This window comes from Lolium rigidum, chromosome 4 (genome assembly GCF_022539505.1).
Source record: "Lolium rigidum isolate FL_2022 chromosome 4, APGP_CSIRO_Lrig_0.1, whole genome shotgun sequence".
In the NCBI taxonomy this organism is placed as follows: domain Eukaryota; kingdom Viridiplantae; phylum Streptophyta; class Magnoliopsida; order Poales; family Poaceae; genus Lolium; species Lolium rigidum.
Window position 1 is genome coordinate 107,011,076 of NC_061511.1, and position 23,559 is coordinate 107,034,634.

Below are 23,559 nucleotides of genomic sequence, written 5' to 3' on the forward strand. Positions count from 1 at the left end.
ATGGGTCCCACTAATACAAGCTCTTTCGCTCGAAGATCTTGCAAGTTGATTGTACATAGAGGATGACATGCGGGCCCCATGTGTCGGCAGCTTACTCAATGTTTCCAAGGCGGCAGTGGATCAAAAGAAAAAGGAAATAGCCAAAATCGGAGGGTGAAAAATAAATCCAACAAAGGAGAGGTTTATTGTCCATGGAGGCTGACATCTGGGACCCACGAGCCAGCAGCGTCCTCTACGTTTAGAAGGCGACTGGGGATCGAAAGAAAAAAGGCAAATAGCCAGAAATTAGGGGTACAAAATAACTCCAAGAAAGGAAATGTTTATTGTTCATAGAGCCTGACATGTGGGACCCATGAGCCAGCAAAGTCTTCAACGTTTCAAAGGCGGCATGAGATCGAAAGAAAAAGGCAAGTGACAAAATATCAGGAGATAAAGATAATCCAAGAAAAGAAACTTTATTGTACATAGAGAATGACATGCGGGTCCCATTTTGCAGCAGCGGTCCCAACGTTTCAAATGCGACTTGAGATCAAAAGAAAAAAGAAAGTAGCCAGAAATTAGGGGGTAAAAAAACTCCAAGAAAGGAAAGTTTTATCGTTCATATAGGCTGACATGTGGGACCTATGAGCCAGCAGAGTCCTCAACGTTTCAAAGGCGGCAGGGGATCAAACGAAAAAGGAAATAGCCAAAAAGCAGAGGGTGAAAAAAACCAAGAAAAGAAAGTTTTATAGTACATAGAGGATGACATGCAGGTCCCATGATCCTGCAGGTTCCTCAACGTTTCAAACGTGGCATGAGATCGAAAGAAAAAGGCAAGTGACCAAATATCAGGAGCCAAAAATAATTCAAGAAAAGAAACTTGATTGTACATAGAGGATGACATGCGGGTCCCATTTAGCGAGCAGCGGTATCACCGTTTGAGAGGCTGCACGGGATCGAAAGAAAAAGGCAAGTGACCAAATATCGGGAGCCAAAAATAATCCAAGAAAAGAAATTTTATTGTACATAGAGGATGACATGCGGGTCCCATTTTGCAGCGAGCGGTCTCAACGTTTCCAAGGCGGCACGAGACCAAAAGAAAAATGAAGTAGCCAGAAATCAGGGGTGAAAAAAATCCAAGAAGAAAGATTTCAATTGGGCTGCATCTGGACATCTGGGCCTTCGAACTATCCTGCTTGTCCTTTTGACTCGTACAATTTCAGCCCACTCCAAAACAGGAGAGTTCTTTTTTTTCTAAAAAAAACAGGAAAGTCCTATGCTTCGCAAAAACAAAAAAACAAGGAGATTCAACATATAAGTTTGTTTATGTAAAAATAAAGATTTAATTTATCCGTTTAAAATAGCTCAGAGCGCAATACACTGTTTATTGTCTGCAAAATAATCAAGATATCACATGTTTCTTGTACGGGGAGGCTGACATCATGGACCCATGAGCCAGCAACGTCGTCAACGTTTTAAAGCCGGCAGGAGATCGAAAGAAAAACTAAACCAAAAATCATTTGGTAAACAAAATCCAAGGAAAGAAACATTTACCGTTCTGAGAGGATGACATGCGGGACCCATGAGGCAGCAGCATCCTCAACGATTCCAAGGCGGCAGGGGATCAAAGAAAAAAAGAAGGAAATATCCAGAAATTAATTAGGGGTTCAAAATAAATCCATCAAAAGAAACTTTTATTGTTCATAGAGGATGACATGTGGGACCGACCTGCCAACAGCGTCCTCATCGTTTCAAAGGGGGCATGAGATCAAAAGAAAAAGGCAAATAGCCAGAAATTAGGGGTCAAAAATAACTCCAAGAAAGGAAACTTTAATTGTTCGTGGAGGATGACATGCGGGACCCATGAGCCAGTAGCTTACTCAACGTTTCAAAGGCGGTATGAGATCGAAAGAAAAAGGCAAGTGCCAAAATATCAGGAGCCAAAGATAATCCAAGAAAAAACTTTATTGGATGACATGCGGGTCCCATTTAGCAGCAGCGGTCTCAACGTTTCAAATACGGCTTGAGATCAAAAGAAAAAGAAAGTTGATTGTACATAGAGATGACATGCGGGTCCCATGAGTCAGCAGCTTACTCAACGTTTCCAAGGCGGCACGGGATCAAAAGAAAAAGGAAATAGCCAAAAATCAGAGGGTGAAAAAAATCCAAGAAAATAAACTTTTATAGCACATAGAGGATGATATGCGGGTCCCATGAGCCAGCAGCGTTTCAAACGTGGCATGAGATCGAAAGAAAAGGCAAGTGACCAAATATCAGGATCCAAAAATAATTCAAGAAAAGAAACTTGATTGTACATAGAGGCTGACATGTGGGACCTATGAGCCAGCAGATTCCTCAACGTTTCAAAGGCGGCAGGGGATCAAAAGAAAAAGGAAATAGCCAAAAATCAGAGGGTGAAAAAAAACCAAGAAAATGGACTTTTATAGTACATAGAGGATGACATGCGGGTCCCATGAGCCTGCAGGTTCCTCAACGTTTCAAACGTGGCATGAGATCGAAAGAAAAAGGCAAGTGACCAAATATGAGGAGCCAAAAATAATTCAAGAAAAGAAAGTTTTATAGTACATAGAGGATGACATGCGGGTCCCATTTAGCAACGAGCGGTATCACCGTTTGAGAGGCTGCACGGGATCCAAAGAAAAAGGCAAGTGACCAAATATGAGGAGCCAAAAATAATTCAAGAAAAGAAAGTTTTATAGTACATAGAGGATGACATGCGGGTCCCATTTAGCAGCAGCGGTATCACCGTTTGAGAGGCGGCAGGGGATCGAAAGAAAAAGGCAAGTGACCAAATATGAGGTGCCAAAAAAAACTCCAAGAAAAGAAAGTTGATTGCACATAGAGGATGACATGCGGGTCCCATTTAGCAGCAGCGGTCTCAACGTTTCCAAGGCGGCAAGGGATCAAAAGAAAAAGGAAGTAGCCAGAAATCAGGGGGTCAAAAAAATCAAAGAATAGAAAGAATTTTGGTTCATAGAGGATGACATGCGGGACCCATGAGTGCCAAAAATAATCCAAGAAAAGAAATTTTATTGTACATAGAGGTTGACATGCGGGTCCCATTTTGCAGCAGCGGTCTCAACGTTTCCAAGGCGGCACAGGACCAAAAGAAAAATGAAGTAGCCAGAAATCAGGGGGTGAAAAAAAATCCAAGAAGAAAGATTTCAATTGGGCTGCATCTGGACATCTGGGCCTTCGAACTATCCTGCTTGGCCTTTTGACTCGTAAGCCCATTCCAAAACAGGAAAGTTCGGAATTTTCTAAAAAAACAGGAAAGTCCTATGCTTCGCAAACAAAAAAACAAGGAGCTTCAACATATAAGTTTGTTTATGTAAAAATAAAGATTTATTTTATCCGTTTGAAATAGCTCAGAGCGCAATACACTGTTTATTGTCTGCAAAATAATCAAGATATCACATGTTTGTTGTACGGGGAGGCTGACATCGGGGACCCATGAGCCAGCAGCGTCGTCAACGTTTTAAAGGCGGAAGGGGATGGAAAGAAAAAATAAACCAAAAATCTGTTGGTAAAAAATCCAAGAAAAGAAACATTTTTGTTCTAAGAGGATGACATGCGGGACCCATGAGGCAGCAGCATCCTCAGCGTTTATTGTTCATAGAGGCTGACATGTGGGACCCGTGAGCCAGCAGCGTCCTCAACGTTTTAAAGGCTGCAGGAGATCGAAAGAAAAAATAAGCCAAAAATCGTTTGGTCAACAAAATCCAAGAAAAGAAAACATTTACCGTTCTGAGAGGATGACATGCGGGACCCATGAGGCAGCAGCATCCTCAGCGATTTCAAGGCGGCAGGGGATCAAAAGAAAAAAAGGAAATATCCAGAAATTGATTAGGGGTTCAAAATAAATCCATCAAAGGAAACTTTTATTGTTCATAGAGGATGACATGTGGGACCGACCTGCCAACAGCGTCCTCATCGTTTCAGAGGGGGCACGAGATCAAAAGAAAAAGGCAAATAGCCAGAAATTAGGGGTAAAAAATAACTCCAAGAAAGAAAACTTTTATTGTCGTAGAGGATGACATGCGGGACCCATGAGCCAGCAGCTTAGTCAACGTTTCAAAGGCGGCATGAGATCGAAAGAAAAAGGCAAGTGACCAAATATCGGGTGCCAAAAAAATCCAAGAAAAGAAAGTTTTATTGTACATAGAGGATGACATGCGGGTCCCATGAGCCAGCAGGTTCCTCAACGTTTCAAACGTGGCATGAGATCGAAAGAAAAAGGCAAGTGACCAAATATCAGGATCCAAAAATAATTCAAGAAAAGAAACTTGATTGTACATAGAGGCTGACATATGGGACCTATGAGCCAGCAGAGTCCTCAACGTTTCAAAGGCGGCAGGGGATCAAAAGAAAAAGGAAATAGCCAAAAATCAGAGGGTGAAAAAAACCCAAGAAAATGAACTTTCATAGTACATAGAGGATGACATGCGGGTCCCATGAGCCTGCAGGTTCGTCAACGTTTCAAACGTGGCATGAGTTCGAAAGAAAAAGGCAAGTGACCAAATATCAGGAGCCAAAAATAATTCAAGAAAAGAACTTGATTGTACATAGAGGATGACATGCGGGTCCCATTTAGCAGCAGCGGTCTCACCGTTTGAGAGGCTGCACGGGATCGAAAGAAAAAGGCAAGTGACCAAATATGAGGATCCAAAAATAATTCATGAAAAGAAAGTTTTATAGTACATAGAGGATGACATGCGGGTCCCATTTAGCAGCAGCGGTATCACCGTTTGAGAGGCTGCACGGGATCGAAAGAAAAAGGCAAGTGACCAAATATGAGGAGCCAAAAATAATTCAAGAAAAGAAAGTTTAATAGTACATAGAGGATGACATGCGGGTCCCATTTAGCAGCAGCGGTATCACCGTTTGAGAGGCGGCAGGGGATCGAAAGAAAAAGGCAAGTGACCAAATATGAGGTGCCAAAAAAAACTCCAAGAAAAGAAAGTTCATTGCACATAGAGGATGACATGCGGGTCCCATTTAGCAGCAGCGGTCTCAACGTTTCCAAGGCGGCAAGGGATCAAAAGAAAAAGGAAGTAGCCAGAAATCAGGGGGTCAAAAAATCCAATAATAGAAAGAATTTTGGTTCATAGAGGATGACATGCGGGACCCATTATCCTGCATCGTAAACGGCTCGATCGGAGAACGTTGAACGAGATGGCGCGATCGAGAAAAAAAAACAATGCCAGAGAGGGTGCCATCTGGGCCCTACATCCCTCGGCGGTGCGGATTTGCGTTGACTCGGCCGGCGAACCCGAGATTTCGAGATGCACCACGTCCCGGGCCACCATACGCGACGTTTTGGCCGTTTTCGTCGGGCTAGGTGGCCTCAAAAACGAGGAAAAAAACGTTTTGACATGCACAACGGAGAGACCAAAAATCGTCGGCCATGGTCACCAGCAACCACGGCGCGACTTCAACTTCGTCGGCCATGGCAACTTTTCTTGTAGTGAAATAAACCACTTCTCTTCATGCTTGACTTCGTAAGATAGTGTTTAGGGTTAGGGGTAGATACGTACATGATTTTTCTAAGTATTTTTATGCCCATTTGAATCTTGGTCAAATCCTAAGTTTGACCAAGATTTGAACAAGTTTAAAACATGAAGTATGCATGGATCCTTCTTAGTCACTCTAAAATGAAGCTTTTGGGAGGTTTTTGAAATTTCCATGTTTGAAACCCAAAACCACTTCTCTTCATCCTTGATCGACTTCATAAGACAGAGTTTAGGTTTAGGGGTAGATACATGATTTGTCCGGTTTGAAAATGTTTAGACCTTGTTTATCAACTTGAATGCTTACTATATGACATAAGAATACTATGTGCTTTGGTTTTCATTTTTTCTATTTTTACTGAATTTTTATGCCCATTTGATCTTGGTCAAATCCTATGTTTAACCAAGATTTAATTAAACAAGTTTAAAACATGAAAATGAAAAGGTAAGCATGCATCGATCCTTCTTAGTCACTCCAATTAGTGAAGCTTTTGGGGAAGTTTTTGAAATTTCCATTTTTGAAACCCAAAACGACTTCTCTTCGTGCTTGATCGACACTTCCGAAGACAAAGTTTAGGGTTAGGGGTAGATATATGATCAATTTCTCTGGTTTGAATATGTCTAGAGACCATGTTTATCAACTTGAGTGCTTACTATATGACATAAGAAGGCTATATATGTGCTTTGGTTTTTCATTTTTTTTTTGAATTTTTATGCCCATTTGAATCTTGGTCAAATCCTAAGTTCGACCAAGATTTGAACAAGTTTAAAACATGAAAATGAAACGGGTAAGCCTGGATCCTTCTTAGTCACTCTAAAATGAAGCTTTTGGGAGGTTTTTGAAATTTCCATGTTTGAAACCCAAACCACTTCTCTTCATGCTTGACTTTACAAGACAGAGTTTATGGTTAGGGGTAGATACATGATTCGTCTGTTTTAAATATTTCTAGACCTTGTTTATCAACTCGAATGTCTTACTATATGACATAAGAAGACCATGCGCTTTGGTTTTTTTTTTTGAATTCTTATGCCCATTTGAATCTCTTGGTCAAATCCTAGCTAGGTTTGACCAAGAGTTAAACAAGTTTAACACATGAAAATGAAAAGGTAAGCTTGTATCCTTCTTAGTCACTCTAAAATGAAGTTTTTGGGTGGTTTTGAAATTTCCATGTTTGAAACACAAAACCACTTCTCTTCATGCTTGATTTCATAAGACAGAGTTTAGGGTTAGGGGTAGATACATGATTTGTCTTGTTTGAATATGTTTAGACCTTGTTTATCAACTTGAATGCTTACTATATGTGACATGAGAATACTATGTGCTTTGGTTTTCATTTTTTTCATTTTTTTTAATTTTGATGCACAATTGAATCTTTGTCAAATCCTAGGTTTGACTAAGATTTAAACAAGTATAAAACATGAAAATGAAAAGGGGAATCATGTATCCTTCATATAGTCACTCTAAAATGAAGTTTTTGGGATGTTCTTGAAATTTTCATGTTTGAAACCCAAAACCACTTCTCTTCATGCTTGACTTCATAAGATAGAGTTTCGGGGCTAGGGGGTAGATACATGATTTGCCTAGGTTTGAATATGTCCAAACCTTTTTTATCAACTTGAATGCTTACTATATGACATAAGAAGACTATATGCTTTTGTTTTTCATTTTTCTGATTTTTTTTGAATTTTATGCCCATTTGAATCTTTTGGTCAAATCATAGGTGTAATTTGACACAGATTTAAACAAGTTTAAAATATGAAAATGAAAAGGTGGTAAGCATGGATCCTTCTTATATTAGTCACTCTAAAATGAAGCTTTTTGGGAGGTTTTTGAAATTTCCATGTTTGAAACCCAAAACCACTTCTCTTCATGCTGTTGACTTCATAAGATAGAGTTTAGGGGTTAGGGGTGTAGATACATGATTTGTCTTGTTTGAATATGTGTCTAGACCTTAGCTTGTTTATCAACTTTAATGCTTACTATATGACATAAGAAAACTTTGTGCTTTAATTTGGTTTTTAATTTTTCTAATTTTTTTTGAATTTTGATGCACATTTTGAATCTTGGTCAAATCCTAGATTTGACCAAGATTTAAACAAGTATAAAACATGAAAATGAAAAGGGAAGCATGCATGTATCCTTGTTTAGACCTTGTTTATCAACTTGAATGCTTACTATATGACATAAGAATACTATGTGCTTTGGTTTTCATTTTTTTGACCAAGATTTGAACATGTTTCAAACATGGAAATAAAAGGTAAGCATGGATCCTTCTTAGTCACTCTAAAATGAAGCTTTTGGGAGGTTTTTGAAATTTCCATGTTTGAAACCCAAAACGACTTCTCTTCGTGCTTGACTTCATAATTAAGACAAAGTTTAGGGTTAGTGGTAGATACATGATTTTTCTGGTTTGAATATGTCTAGACTTTGTTTATCAACTTGAGTGCTTACTATATGACATATATAAGAAGGCTATGTGCTTTGGTTTTTCATTTTTTTTGAATTTTTATGCCCATTTGAATCTTGGTCAAATCCTAGGTACGAACGGTTTGACCAAGATTTGAACATGTTTAAAACATGAAAATAAAAGGTAAGCATGGATCCTTCTTAGTCACTCTAAAATGAAGCTTTTGGGAGGTTTTTGAAATTTCCATGTTTGAAACCCAAAACCACTTCTCTTCATGCTTGGCTTCGTAAGATAGAGTTTAGGGTTAGGCCGGGGTAGATACATACATGATTTTTCGAAGTATTTTTACGCCCATTTGAATCTTGGTCAAATCCTAATATAAGTTTGACCAAGATTTGAACAAGTTTAAAACATGAAAATGAAAAGGGTAAGCCTGGATCCTTCTTAGGGGGTAGATACATGATTTGTCTGGTTTAAATATGTCTAGACCTTGTTTATCAACTTGAATGCCTACTATATGACATAAGAAGACCATGCGCTTTGGTTTTTCATTTTTTTAAAATTTTTATGCCCATTTGAATCTCTTGGTCAAATCCTAGCTAGGTTTGACCAAGATTTAAACAAGTTTAACACATGAAAATGAAAAGGTAAGCTTGTATCCTTCTTAGTCACTCTAAAATGAAGCTTTTGGGAGGTTTTTGAAATTTCCATGTTTGAAACCCAAAACGACTTCTCTTCGTGCTTGACTTCATAAGACAGAGTTTAGGGTTAGGGGGTAGATACATGATTTTTGTGGTTTGAATATGCCAGACCTTATTTATCACCTTGAATGCTTACTATATGACATAAGAAGACGACGTGCTTTTGTTTTTCTTTTTTTTGATTTTTTTGAATTTTTATGCCCATTTGAATCTTGGTCAAATCATAGGTTTGACCACGATTTAAACATGTTTCAAACATGAAAATGAAAAAGTAAGTCCGGATCCTTCTTAGTCACTCCAAAATGTACCAATTGATAGATGAGTTAACTTGGCTTCATGGAAAAAATAATGTCATGTAAATGAGTTAACTTGGCTTTCCTACCCTTGAATCCATAGGAGTATTATAATAATCAACCGAGTTTTTAAACCAACGGGTCTGTCACTTACGTGTGGTGCCCATGCGTGAGGTCCCACACTTCAGTGAGCACAAGCCAAGTGCGGTAGGTACGCAAACTCATCAGGATGCGTACTGGAAGTTTCTGGGTCCTTCAGGATTCGGTTGTCCCTCTCACAAAAAAAAATTCTCTCATTCTCGGCCTCGCTCGACTCGCTCGCTCGCACCTCCTGCTCACTGACAAAACCTGCAGAACAGTCAACATCATCACCCGAAAAAGGGCAGACACCATAATTCTCTCCCTTCTTCTCTCCTTCCGAGTGATCCCTCTTCCTCCGAGTTTCACTCGACGGGCAAACACACGTGTGCTGCATAGTAATAATAAAAAAGTAGAAAAATCGACCTACGAATCTATGATTAAATAGGTTAATCTAGGGTTTTGCCCACTACTACAGATCAAGTTCAAAAATATCCAACTACTCGGTTCGATTTCGGGCTACTAATATAAAATTAAATAAGTTGAACTAGTATTCCTCTAAAAAAATCATTTTGGTATGCATTGTTTTATACTTTTCATAGCTATAGTGCATCACAAATTCATGATTTCATGCTTTGCTTTGCCAATTTCGATTTTTTCTAACCACCTTCTCTTTGATTTCAAATTTAGGTCAAACTATTGGTGCCTGGTATGTGTTCTACTTGAATTGGATGCTTGCGTGTGCACATGTTTTGCCATTGTTTTGGGCTTCCACACATCTTTGGGGCATCCAAGTATTTAAGTTACCTTGTGTTTTCTTGAATTGTAATTCATGTACCATTCCTCCCAATTTTTATGCCCATTTGAATTTGGTCAAATCATAAGTTTGACCAAGATTTGAACAAGTTTAAAACATGAAAAAGAAAAGGTAAGCCTGGATCCTTCTTAGTCACTCTAAAATGAAGCTTTTGGGAAGTTTTTGAAATTTCCATGTTTGAAACCCAAAACCACTTCTCTTCATGCTTGACTTTACAAGACAGAGTTTATGGTTAGGGGGTAGATACATGATTCGTCTGTTTTAAATATTTCTAGACCTTGTTTATCAACTCGAATGTCTTACTATATGACAGAAGAAGACCATGCGCTTTGGTTTTTTTTTGAATTCTTATGCCCATTTGAATCTCTTGGTGAAATCCTAGCTAGGTTTGACCAAGAGTTAAACAAGTTTAACACATGAAAATGAAAAGGTAAGCTTGTATCCTTCTTAGTCACTCTAAAATGAAGCTTTTGGGTGGTTTTTGAAATTTCCATGTTTGAAACACAAAACCACTTCTCTTCATGCTTCACTTCATAAGACAGAGTTTAGGGTTAGGGGGTAGATACATGATTTGTCTTGTTTGAATATGTTTAGACCTTGTTTATCAACTTGAATGCTTACTATATGTGACATGAGAATACTATGTGCTTTGGTTTCATTTTTTAATTTTTTTTAATTTTGATGCACATTTGAATCTTTGTCAAATCCTCGGTTTGACCAAGATTTAAACAAGTATAAAACATGAAAATGAAAAGGGGAAGCATGTATCCTTCTTATAGTCACTCTAAAATGAAGTTTTTGGGATGTTCTTGAAATTTTCATGTTTGAAACCCAAAACCACTTCTCTTCATGCTTGACTTCATAAGATAGAGTTTAGGGGCTAGGGGGTAGATACATTATTTGCCTAGGTTTGAATATCTCCAAACCTTGTTTATCAACTTGAATGCTTACAATATGACATAAGAAGACTATATGCTTTTGTTTTTCATTTTTCTGATTTTTTTTTAATTTTATGCCCATTTGAATCTTTTGGTCAAATCATAGGTGTAATTTGACACAGATTTAAACAAGTTTAAAATATGAAAATGAAAAGGTGGTAAGCATGGATCCTTCTTATATTAGTCACTCTAAAATGAAGCTTTTTGGGAGGTTTTTGAAATTTCCATGTTTGAAACCCAAAACCACTTCTCTTCATGCTGTTGACTTCATAAGATAGAGTTTAGGGGTTAGGGGTGTAGATACATGATTTGTCTTGTTTGAATATGTGTCTAGACCTTAGCTTGTTTATCAACTTTAATGCTTACTATATGACATAAGAAAACTTTGTGCTTTAATTTGGTTTTTAATTTTTCTAATTTTTTTGAATTTTGATGCACATTTTGAATCTTGGTCAAATCCTAGATTTGACCAAGATTTAAACAAGTATAAAACACGAAAATGAAAAGGGAAGCATGTATCCTTGTTTAGACCTTGTTTATCAACTTGAATGCTTACTATATGACATAAGAATACTATGTGCTTTGGTTTTCATTTTTTTGACCAAGATTTGAACATGTTTCAAACATGAAAATAAAAGGTAAGCATGGATCATTCTTAGTCACTCTAAAATGAAGCTTTTGGGAGGTTTTTGAAATTTCCATGTTTGAAACCCAAAACGACTTCTCTTCGTGCTTGACTTCATAATTAAGACAAAGTTTAGGGTTAGGGGTAGATACATGATTTTTCTGGTTTGAATATGTCTAGTCTTTGTTTATCAACTTGAGTGCTTAGTATATGACATATATAAGAAGGCTATGTGCTTTGGCTTTTCATTTTTTTTGAATTTTTATGCCCATTTGAATCTTGGTCAAATCGTAGGTACGAACGGTTTGACCAAGATTTGAACATGTTTAAAACATGAAAATAAAAGGTAAGCATGGATCCTTCTTAGTCACTCTAAAATGAAGCTTTTGGGAGGTTTTTGAAATTTCCATGTTTGAAACCCAAAACCACTTCTCTTCATGCTTGGCTTCGTAAGATAGAGTTTAGGGTTAGGCCGGGGTAGATACATACATGATTTTTCGAAGTATTTTTACGCCCATTTGAATCTTGGTCAAATCCTAACATAAGTTTGACCAAGATTTGACCAAGTTTAAAACATGAAAATGAAAAGGGTAAGCCTGGATCCTTCTTAGGGGGTAGATACATGATTTGTCTGGTTTAAATATGTCTAGACCTTGTTTATCAACTTGAATGCCTTACTATATGACATAAGAAGACCATGCGCTTTGGTTTTTCATTTTTTTAAATTTTTATGCCCATTTGAATCTCTTGGTCAAATCCTAGATAGGTTTGACCAAGATTTAAACAAGTCAGATGCATCTTTCTGGTGGAAATCTCATCTTAAGTTGCTTGACATCTACAAATCTATGGCAAGATGCAATATTGGTGATGGAAACACTGTGAACTTCTGGACTGATCTTTGGGAACATAATTGTTTACAACACAAATTTCCTCATCTTATAACTTTTGCCAAACACACTGATTGGTCTGTGGCAAAGGTGGTCAATACAGAATATCTGGAAGATCTTTTTCATCTGCCTCTCTCCCAACAGGCTTATGTGGAATTTCAGAGTTTGGAAAGTTTATGCCAAAATACTCTCACAATCATTCAAGAAGGAAATAAGGATAATTGGACATACATTTGGGGGAATGCAGAATTTTCTTCACAAAAAGCATATAAAGCTATGATTGGATCCATTCCAACACCTAAGATCTTTACATCTATTTGGGAATCTTCTTGTCAAGCAAAGCATAAGTTCTTTTTTTGGCTATTACTTCATGATAGATTAAATACAAGAAATCTTTTGAGAAGAAAGAACTTTCAGCTACAATCTCATAATTGTGCGGTGAGAAACTGCAATACAGAAGAAACTCTTGTGCATCTTTTCTGGTCATGTCCATTTGCGGACCAATGCTGGGATTTTGTATGCCCACAACAGAATAAAAGATTATCTATTCTGGAGGCTCTAGAGGAAATGAAGAAAAAGATCAATCTACCTTTTGCTATGGAGATCATAATGTTGTCTGCTTGGGGCATTTGGATTATCAGAAATAACAAAGTTTTCAAAGATCAGAATGCAGACCTAAATAGTTGGAGAGCTATATATATTCAAGAACTAAGGCTTCTAGTGCACAGAATGAAGAAAAAACACTTAGCTATTTTCAAGGATTGGTTGAAGACTCTGTCTTAGTTTCTTTCTTTCTTTGTTCTTTTCTTCTTCTTTCTTTCTCCTTTTGAGAGTTTCTCACTCTCTCTTTGTAACACATACTCTGTTTTTTGCTATTATAAATAAATAATAAAAATTGCAGTGGGTTTTACCCACTGTTTTACCTTCAAAAAAAAGATTTAAACAAGTTTAACACATGAAAATGAAAAGGTAAGCTTGTATCCTTCTTAGTCACTCTAAAATGAAGCTTTTGGGAGGTTTTTGAAATTTCCATGTTTGAAACCCAAAACGACTTCTCTTCGTGGTTGACTTCATAATTAAGACAAAGTTTAGGGTTAGGGGTAGATACATGATTTTTCTGGTTTGAATATGTCTAGACTTTGTTTATCAACTTGAGTGCTTACTATATATATGACATATATAAGAAGACTATGTGCTTTGGTTTTTCATTTTTTTTGAATTTTTGTGCCCATTTGAATCTTGGTCAAATCCTAGGTACGAACGGTTTGACCAAGATTTGAACATGTTTAAAACATGAAAATGAAAAGGGTAAGCCTGGATCCTTCTTAGTCACTCCAAAATGTACCAATTGATAGATGAGTTAACTTGGCTTCATGGAAAAAATAATGTCATGTAAATGAGTTAACTTGGCTTTCGTACCCTTGAATCCATAGGAAACTTTGTACAGTACAAATGTAGTAGTATAATAATCAACCGAGTTTTTACACCAACAGGTCTGTCACTTACGTGTGGTGCCCATGCGTGAGGTCCCACACTTCAGTGAGCACAAGTCAAGTGCGGTAGGTACGCAAACTCCAAGCCATCTTCTTTGTCAAGAGAAGACGCATCAGGATGCGTACTGGAAGTCTCTGGGTCCTTCAGGATCCTTCGGTTGTCCCTCTCACACACAAAAAAAAATCTCTCTCATTCTCGGCCTCGCTCGCTCGCTCGCACCTCCTGCTCACTGACAAAACCTGCAGAACAGTCAACATCATCACCCGAAAAAGGGGAGACACCATAATGCTCTCCCTCCTTCTTCTCTCCTTCCGAGTGATCCCTCTTCCTCCGAGTTTCACTCGACGGGCAAACACATATGTGCTGCATAGTAGAGTAATAATAAAAAGGTAAGCCTAGGTTTTTCTGATTTTTTCTGATTTTTTATACCCATTTGAATCTTGGTCAAATCCTAGGATTGACCAAGATTTAAACAAGTTTAAAACATGAAAATGAAAAGGTAAGCCTGGATCCTCCTTAGTCACTCTAAAATGAAGCTTTTGGGAGGTTTGTGAAATTTCCATGTTTGAAACCCAAAACCACTTAAGACAGAGTTTATGGTTAGGGGTAGATACATGATTTTTCTTGTTTGAAATATGCCTAGACCTTGTTTATCAACTTGAATGCTTACTATATGACATAAGAAGGCTATATATGTGCTTTGGTTTTTCATTTTTTGATTTTTTCGAATTTTTATGCCCATTTAAATCTTGGTAAAATCCTATGTTTGACCAAGATTTAAACAAGTTTAAAACATGAAAATGAAAAGGTAATCATGGATCCTTCTTAGTCACACTCTAGAATGAAGCTTTTGGGAGGTTTTTGAAATTTCCATGTTTGAAACCCAAAACCACTTCTTTTCATGCTTGGCTTGATAAGACAGAGTTTAGGGTTAGGGGTAGATACATGATTTTTTTGGTTTGAATATGTCTAGACCTTGTTTATCAACTAATTCTTACTATATTACATAAGAAGGCTATGTTCTTTGGTTTTTCATTTTTCTGTTTTTTTTCTAATTTTTTATGCCCATTTGAATCTTGGTCAAATCCTAGGTTAATTTGACCAAGATTTAAACAAGTTTAAAACATGAAAATGAGAAGGTAAGCCTGGATCCTTCTTAATCACTCTAAAATGAAGCTTTTGGGAGGTTTTTGAAATTTCCATGTTTGAAACCCAAATCCACTTATCTTCATGCTTGACTTCATAAGACAAAGTATAGGGTTATGCATGGGTAGATACATGCTTTTTCTTGTTTGAATATGTATAGACCTTGTTTATCATCTTGAATGCTTACTATATATATGACATAAGAAGGCTATATATGTGCTTTTTTCATTTTTTGATTTTTTCCTGATTTTTTATGCCCATTTGAATCTTTGTCAAATCCTAGGTTTGACCAAGATTTAAAGAAGTTTAAAGCATGAAAATGAAAAGGTAAGCATGGATCCTTCTTAGTCACTGTAAAATGAAGCTTTGGGAGGTTTGTGAAATTTCCATGTTTGAAACCCAAAATCACTTCTCTTCATGCTTGACTTCATAAGACAGAGTTTAGGGTTAGGGGGTAGATACATGATTTGCCTGGTTTGAATATGTCTAGACCTTGTTTACCACCTTGAATGCTTACTATATGACATAAGAATACTATGTGCTTTGGTTTTACATATTTCTGATTTTTTCGAATTTTTTATCCCCATTTGAATCTTGGTCAAATCCTAGGTTTGCACAAGATTTAAACAAGTTTAAAACATGAAAATGAAAAAGTAAGCATGGATCCTTCTTAGTCACTACGAAATGAAGCTCTTGGGAGGTTTTCGAAATTTCCATGTTTGAAAACCCAAACCACTTCTCTTCATGCTTGATTTCATAAGACATAGTTTAGGGTTAGGGTAGATACATGATTTGTCTGGTTTGAATATGTATAGACCTTGTTTATCAACTTGGATGCTTACTATATGACATAAGAATACTATGTGCTTTGGTTTTTCATTTTTCTGATTTTTTTGAATTGTTATACCCATTTGAATCTTGTTCAAGTCCTAGGTTGAAATTGTAATACTATATTCAAGCCCACAAATACAAGGTTTAGGGTTAGGGTGTAGATACATGATTTTTCTGGTTTGAATATGTCTAGACCTTGTTTATCAACTAGAATGCTTACTATATGACATAAGAAGACTATGTGCTTTGGTTTTTCTTTTTTTTTGAATTTTTTTAATTTGTATGCCCATTTGAATCTTGGTCAAATCCTAGGTTTGAAAAGATTGAAACAAGTTTAAAACATGAAAAAGAAAGAGTAAGCCTGGATCTTTCTTAGTCACTCCAAAATGTACCAATTGATAGATGAGTTAACTTGGCTTCATGGGAAAAATAATGTCATGTAAATGAGTTAACTTGGCTTTCCTACCCTTGTATCCATAGGAAACTTTGTACTAATACTGTATAATAATCACCCTAGTTTTTACACCAACAGGTATGTCACTTTCGTGACCATGCATGAGGTCCCACACTTCAGTGAGCACAAGTCACGTGCAGTAGGTACGCAAACTCCCAGCCATCTTCTTTGTCAAGAGAAGACGCACCAGGATGCGAACTAGAAGTCTCTGGGTCCTTCGGTTGTCAATCTCACGCAAGAAAAGAAAAAAAAATCTCTCTCATTCTCGGCCTCGCTCGCTCACTCGCTTGTAGCCTCGCACCTCCTGCGCACTGACAAACCCTGCACAACAGTCAACATCATCACCCGAAAAAGGGAGACACCATAATGCTCTCCCTTCTTCTCTCCTTCCGAGTGATCCCTCTTCCTCCGAGTTTCACTGGACGGGCAAACACGCATGTGCTGCATAGTAATAATAAAAAGGTATAAAATCGACCTATGAATCTATGATTAAATAGGTCAAATCATGGGTTTGACTAAGGTTTAAACAAGTTTAAAACATGAAAATGAATAGGTAAGCATGGACCCTTCTTAGTCACTCTAAACTGAAGCTTTCGGGAGGTTTTTGAAATTTCCATGTTTGAAACCCAGAATCACTTCTCTTCATGCTTGACTTCATAAGACAGAGTTTAGGGTTAGGGGGTAGATACATGATTTGTCTGGTTTGAATATCTATAGACCTTGTTTATCAACTTGGATGCTTACTATATGACATAAGAATACTATGTGCTTTGGTTTTTCATTTTTATGATTTTTTTGAATTGTTATACCCATTTGAATCTGGGTCAAATCCTAGGTTTGAATTGTTATACCCATTTGAATCTTGGTAAAATGAAGCTTTTGCGAGGTTTTTGAAATTTCCATGTTTGAAACCCAAATCCACTTCTCTTCATGCTTGACTTCATAAGACAAAGTATAGGGTTGTGCATGGGTAGATACATGCTTTTTCTGGTTTGAATATGTATAGACCTTGTTTATCAACTTGAATGCTTACTATATGATATAAGAATACTATGTGCTTTGGTTTTTCATTTTTCTGTTTTTTTAATTGTTAAACCCATTTGAATCTTGGTCAAATCCTAGGTTTGACCAAGATTGAAATAAGTTTAAAATATGAAAATGGAAAGGTAAGCATGAATCATTCTTAATTAGTCACTCTAAAATGAAGCTTTTGGGAGGTACTTGAAATTTTTATGTTCGAAACCCAAAACCACTTCTCTTCATGTTTGACTTCATAAGACAGAGTTTATGGTTAAGGGTAGATACATGATTTTTCTGGTTTGAATATGTCTAGACCTTGTTTATCAACTTGAATGCTTACTATATATATGACATAAGAAGGCTATGTTCTTTGGTTTATCATTTTTCTGATTTTTTCTGATTTTTTATGCCCATTTGAATCTTGGTCAAATCCTAGGATTGACCCACATTTAAACAAGTTTAAAACATGAAAATGAAAAGGTAAGCCTGGATCCTCCTTAGTCACTGTAAAATGAAGCTTTTGGGAGGTTTGTGAAATTTCCAAGTTTGAAACCCAAAACCACTTAAGACAGAGTTTATGCATGGTTAGGTGTAGATACGTGATTTTTTTGGTTTGAATATGTTTAGACCTTGTTTATCAACTTGAATGTTTACCGTATGACATAAGAAGACTATGTTTTTGAATTTTTTATGTCCATTTGAATCTTGGTCAAACCTAGGATTTGACCAAGATTTAAACAAGTTTAAAACATGAAAATGAAAACGTTTCAAGTTCACCTTTGGTTCGATCTTGCAGTAACCGGGCGCATATATGGATGCAAATTCAGATAATTAATTAATTCATGAAACATTGGAAATGTTCATCGTGTGTCATGTTTCCCCTCACATGAAAATTGGATTGGTGGCAGACAAGTAAAAGCACATTTATGAGCGACAACCCAAAATGCACATATTTTGCTGAATTTTCATGCATGCATTAAAAGTTGTGAATATATACATAAAATGCATGTGGGTCATGATTCAAAAGTTTGACATGTATATGGTTCTTCTGTAGTAGTACTATAGTAGTACCAAGCTCACATGTGCTATTTTCTAAAACATTGGTATGGCATGTCTCGTATTTTCCCTAGCTATAAATTTAGAAAAAGATGAGCAATCCATGATGTTCGATTGCCTTTTCTGAACCACCTTTGGCCTGATTTCAAATCTGGTAAAAATCACAGGGGTAGGGGACGAGTGTGTTTCTTTTAGATGCATCGCTCGTATTTGCAAGTTTTGGGGGTCCCACAAATTCAGGGTTTAGGGTTTGGGGGTATACATGATTTTTATGGTTTCAATATGGCTAGACATTGTTTATCAACTAGAATGCTTACTATATGACATAAGAAGACTATGTGCTTCATTTGGTTTTTCATTTTTTCTGATTTTGTTCTGGATTTTTATGCCCATTTGAACCTTGGTCAAATCCTAGGTTTGACCAAGATTTAAACAAGTTCAAAACACGAAAATGAAAAGGTAAGCATGGATCCTTCTTATTAGTCACTCTAAAATTAAGCTTTTGGGAGGTTTGTGAAATTTCCATGTTTGAAACCCAGAATCACTTCACTTCATGCTTGACTTCATAAGACAGAGTTTAGGGTTAGGGGGTAGATACATGATTTGTCTGGTTTGAATATGTATAGCCCTTGTTTATCAAATTGGATGCTTACTATATGACATAAGAAGACTATGTGCTTTGGTTTTTAATTTTTCTGATTTTTTTGAATTTTTATACCCGCCCATTTGAATCTTGGTCAAATCCTAGGTTTGAAAAGATTTAAACAAGTCTAAAACATGAAAATGAAAAGGTAATTAAGCACCGATACTTCTTAGTCACTCTAAAATGAAGCTTTTAGGAGGATACTTTTAATGTTAGAAACCCAAAACCACTTCTCTTCATGCTTGACTTCATAACACAGAGTTTAGGGTTAGGGGTGGATGTACATGATTTTTCTGGTTTGAATATGTCTAGACCTTGTTTATCAACTTGAATGCTTACTATATATATGACATAAGAAGGCTATATATGTGCTTTGGTTTTTCATTTTTTGATTTTTTTCTGAATTTTTATGCCCATTTGAATCTTGGTCAAATCCTAGGTTTGACCAGGGTTTAAACCAGTTTAAAACATGAAAAGAAAAGGTAACAATGAATCCTTCTTAGTCATTCTAAAATGAATGAAGCTTTTGGGAGGTTTTTGAAATGTCCATGTTTGAAACCCAAAACCACACTTCTCTTCATGCTTGACTTCATATATAAGACATATGAGTTTAGGGTTAGGGTCGGGTAGATACATGCTTTTTCTAGTTTTAATATGTCTAGACATTGTTTATCAACTTGAATGCTTACTACATATATGACATATGAAGGCTATGTTCTTTGGTTTTTCATTTGTTCTGATTTTTGTCTGATTTTTATGCCCATTTGAATCTTGGTTAAATCCTAACTTTGACCAAGATTTAAATAAGTTTAAAACATGAAAATGAAAAGGTAAGCATGTATACTTCTTACTCACTGTAAAATGAAGCTTTGGGAGGTTTGTGAAATTTCCATGTTTGAAACCCAAAACCACTTCTCTTCATGCTTGACTTCATAAGACAGAGTTTAGGGTTAGGGGTAGATACATGATTTGTTTGGTTTGAATATGTCTAGACCTTGTTTATCAACTTGAATGCTTGCTATATGACATCAGAAGACTATGTGTTTGGTTTTTATTTTTTTGAATTTGTTATGCCCATTTGAATCTTGGTCAAATCATAGGTTTGACCAAGATTTAAACCAGTTTAAAACATGAAAATGAAAAGGTAAGCCTGGATTCTTCTTAGTCACTCCAAAATGAAGCTTTTGGGAGGTTTTTGAAATTTCCATGTTTGAAACCCAAACCCACTTCTCTTCATGCTTGACTTCATAAGACAGAGTTTAGGGTTAGGGGGTATATACATGATTTTTCTGGTTTGAATATGTCTAGACTTCGTTGATCAACTTGAATGCTTACTATATGACATAAGAAGCTTATGTGCTTTGGTTTTTGATTTTTTTGATTTCTTTTTTTGAATTTTTATGCCCATTTGAATCCTGGTCAAATCCTTTGTTTGACCAAGATTTAAACAAGTTTAAAACATGAAAATGAAAAAGTAATCATGGATCCTTCTTAGTCATGAAAATGAGTTAACTTGGCTTTCCTACGTTTGAATCCATAGGAAACTTTGTACTAATGCAGTATAATAATCACCCGAGTTTTTACACCAACAGGTCTGTCACTTACGAGTGGTTCCCATGCGTGAGGTCCCACACTTCAGTGAGCATAAGTCACGTGCGGTAGGTATGCAAACTCCCAGCCATCTTCTTTGTCAAGAGAAGACGCATCAGGATGCTTATCGAAAAGTCTCTGGGTCCTTCAGGATCCTTCGGTTGTCCCTCTCACACACACACAAAAAAATCTCTCTCATTCTCGGCCTCGCTCGACTTTCTCGCTCGCTCGCTTGCACCTCCTGCGCACTGGCAAACCCTGCACAACAGTCAACATCATCACCCGAAAAAGGGGAGACACCATAATGCTCTCCCTTCTTCTCTCCTTCCGAGTGATTCCTCTTCCTCCAAGTTTCACTCGACGGGCAAACACACATGTGCTGCATAGTAATAATAAAAAAGTAAAAGAATCGACTACGAATCTATTATTAAATAGGTTAAACTAGGGTTTTGCCCCGTACTACAGATCAAGTTGAAAAAAATTTCCACCTATGGGGTTTGATTTTGGCCTACAAATAAAAAATTAAATAAGTTGAACTAGTATTCCCCTAGAAAATCATTTTGGTCTGCATTGTTTGATACTTTTCATAGCTAGAGTGCATCACAATTTTTTGATTTCATTCTTTGCTTTGCCAATTTTGATTTTTCTAACCACCTTCTCTTTGATTTCAAATTTAGGTCAAACTATCGGTGCCTACTATCTGTTCTACTTGAATTGGATGCAGCATGCGCACATGATATGTTTTGCCATTTTTTTGGGCTTCCACACATCTTGGATTTGACCAGGATTAAAATGGGCATAAAAATTCAAAAAAGAAATCAAAAAAATGAAAAAGCAAAGCACATAAGCTTCTTATGTCATATAGTAAGCATTCAAGTTGATCAACGAAGTCCAGACATATTTAAACAAGAAAAATCATTTATATATATACCCCTAACCCTAAACTCTGTCGTATGAAGTCATCAAGCACGAAGAGAAGTGGTTTTGGGTTTCATTTTTTTATTTCTTTCTTTAATTTTTATGCCCATTTGAATCTTGGTCAAATCCTATTAGGTTTGACCAGAATTTAAACAAGTTTAAAACATGAAAATGAAAAGTAAGCCTGGATCCTTCTTATTCACTCCAAAATGAAGCTTTTAGGAGGATTTTTGAAATTCGCATGTTTGAAACCCAAAACAACTTCTCTTCATGCTTGACTTCGTAAGACAGAGTTTAGGGTTAGGGGTAGATACATGCTTTTTCTGGTTTGAATATGTCTAGACCTTGTTTATCAACTTGAATGCTTACTATATGACATAAGAAGGCTATGTTCTTTGGTTTTTCATTTTTTCTGATTTTTTCTGCCCATTTGAATCTTGGTCAAATCCTAGGATTGACCAAGATTTAAAAAGGTTTAAAACATGAAAATGAAAAGGTAAGCCTGGATCCTCCTAAGTCACTCTAAAATGAAGCTTTTGGGAGGTTTGTGAAATTTCCATGTTTGAAACCCAAAACCACTTAAGACAGAGTTTATGGTTAGGGGTAGATACATGATTTTTCTTGTTTGAAATATGTCTAGAGCTTGTTTATCAACTTGAATGCTTACTATATGACATAAGAAGGCTATATATGTGCTTTGGTTTTTCATTTTTTGATTTTTTCGAATTTTTTATGCCCATTTAAATCTTGGTCAAATCCTATGTTTGAACAAGATTTAAACAAGTTTAAAACATGAAAATGAAAAGGTAATCATGGATCCTTCTTAGTCACACTCTAGAATGAAGCTTTTGGGAGGTTTTTGAAATTTCCATGTTTGAAACCCCAAAACCACTTCTTTTCATGCTTGGCTTCATAAGACAGAGTTTATGGTTAGGGGTAGATACATGATTTTTTTGGTTTGAATATGTCTAGACCTTGTTTATCAACCAATGCTTACTATATTACATAAGAAGGCTATGTTCTTTGGTTTTTCATTTTTTCTGTTTTTTTTTCTAATTTTTTATGCCCACTTGAATCTTGGTCAAATCCTAGGTTAATTTGACCAAGATTTAAACAAGTTTAAAACATGGAAATGAGAAGGTAAGCTTGGATCCTTCTTAATCACTCTAAAATGAAGCTTTTGGGAGGTTTTTGAAATTTCCATGTTTGAAACCCAAATCCACTTCTCTTCATGCTTAACTTCATAAGAAAAAGCATAGGGTTATGCATGGGTAGATACATTCTTTTTCTTTTTTGAATATGTGCAGACCTTGTTTATCAACTTGAATTCTTACTATATATATGACATAAGAAGGCTATATATGTGCTTTGTTTTTTCATTTTTTGATTTTTTCCTGATTTTTTATGCCCATTTGAATCTTGGTCAAATCCTAGGTTTGACCAAGATTTAAAGAATGTTAAAACATGAAAATCAAAAGGTAAGCATGGATCCTTCTTAGTCACTGTAAAATGAAGCTTTTGGGAGGTTTGTGAAATTTCCATGTTTGAAACCCAAAACCACTTCTATTCATGCTTAGCTTCATAAGACGAGTTTATGGTTAGGGGTAGATACATGATGTTTTTGGTTTGAATATGTCTAGACCTTGTTTATCAACTTGAATGCTTACTATATATTACATAAGAAGGCTATGTTCTTTGGTTTTTTGTTTTTCTGTTTTTTTCTAATTTTTTATGCCCATTTGAATCTTGGTCAAATCCTAGGTTTGGCAGAGATTTAAACAAGTTTAAAACATGAAAATGAAAAGGTAAGCCTGGATCCTTCTTAATCACTCTAAAATGAAGCTTTTGGGAGGTTTTTGAAATTTCCATGTTTGAAACCCAAAACCACTTCTCTTCATGTTTGACTTCATAAGACATAGTTTATGGGTTAGGGCTAGATACATGATTTTTCTGGTTTGAATATGTCTAGACCTTGTTTATCAACTTGAATGCTTACTATATGACATAAGAAGGATATATATGTGCTTTGGTTTTTCATTTTTTTTATTTTTTTCTGATTTTTTATGCCCATTTGAATCTTGGTCAAATCCTAGGTTTGACCAAGATTTAAAGAAGTTTAAAACATGAAAATGAAAAGGTAAGCATGGATC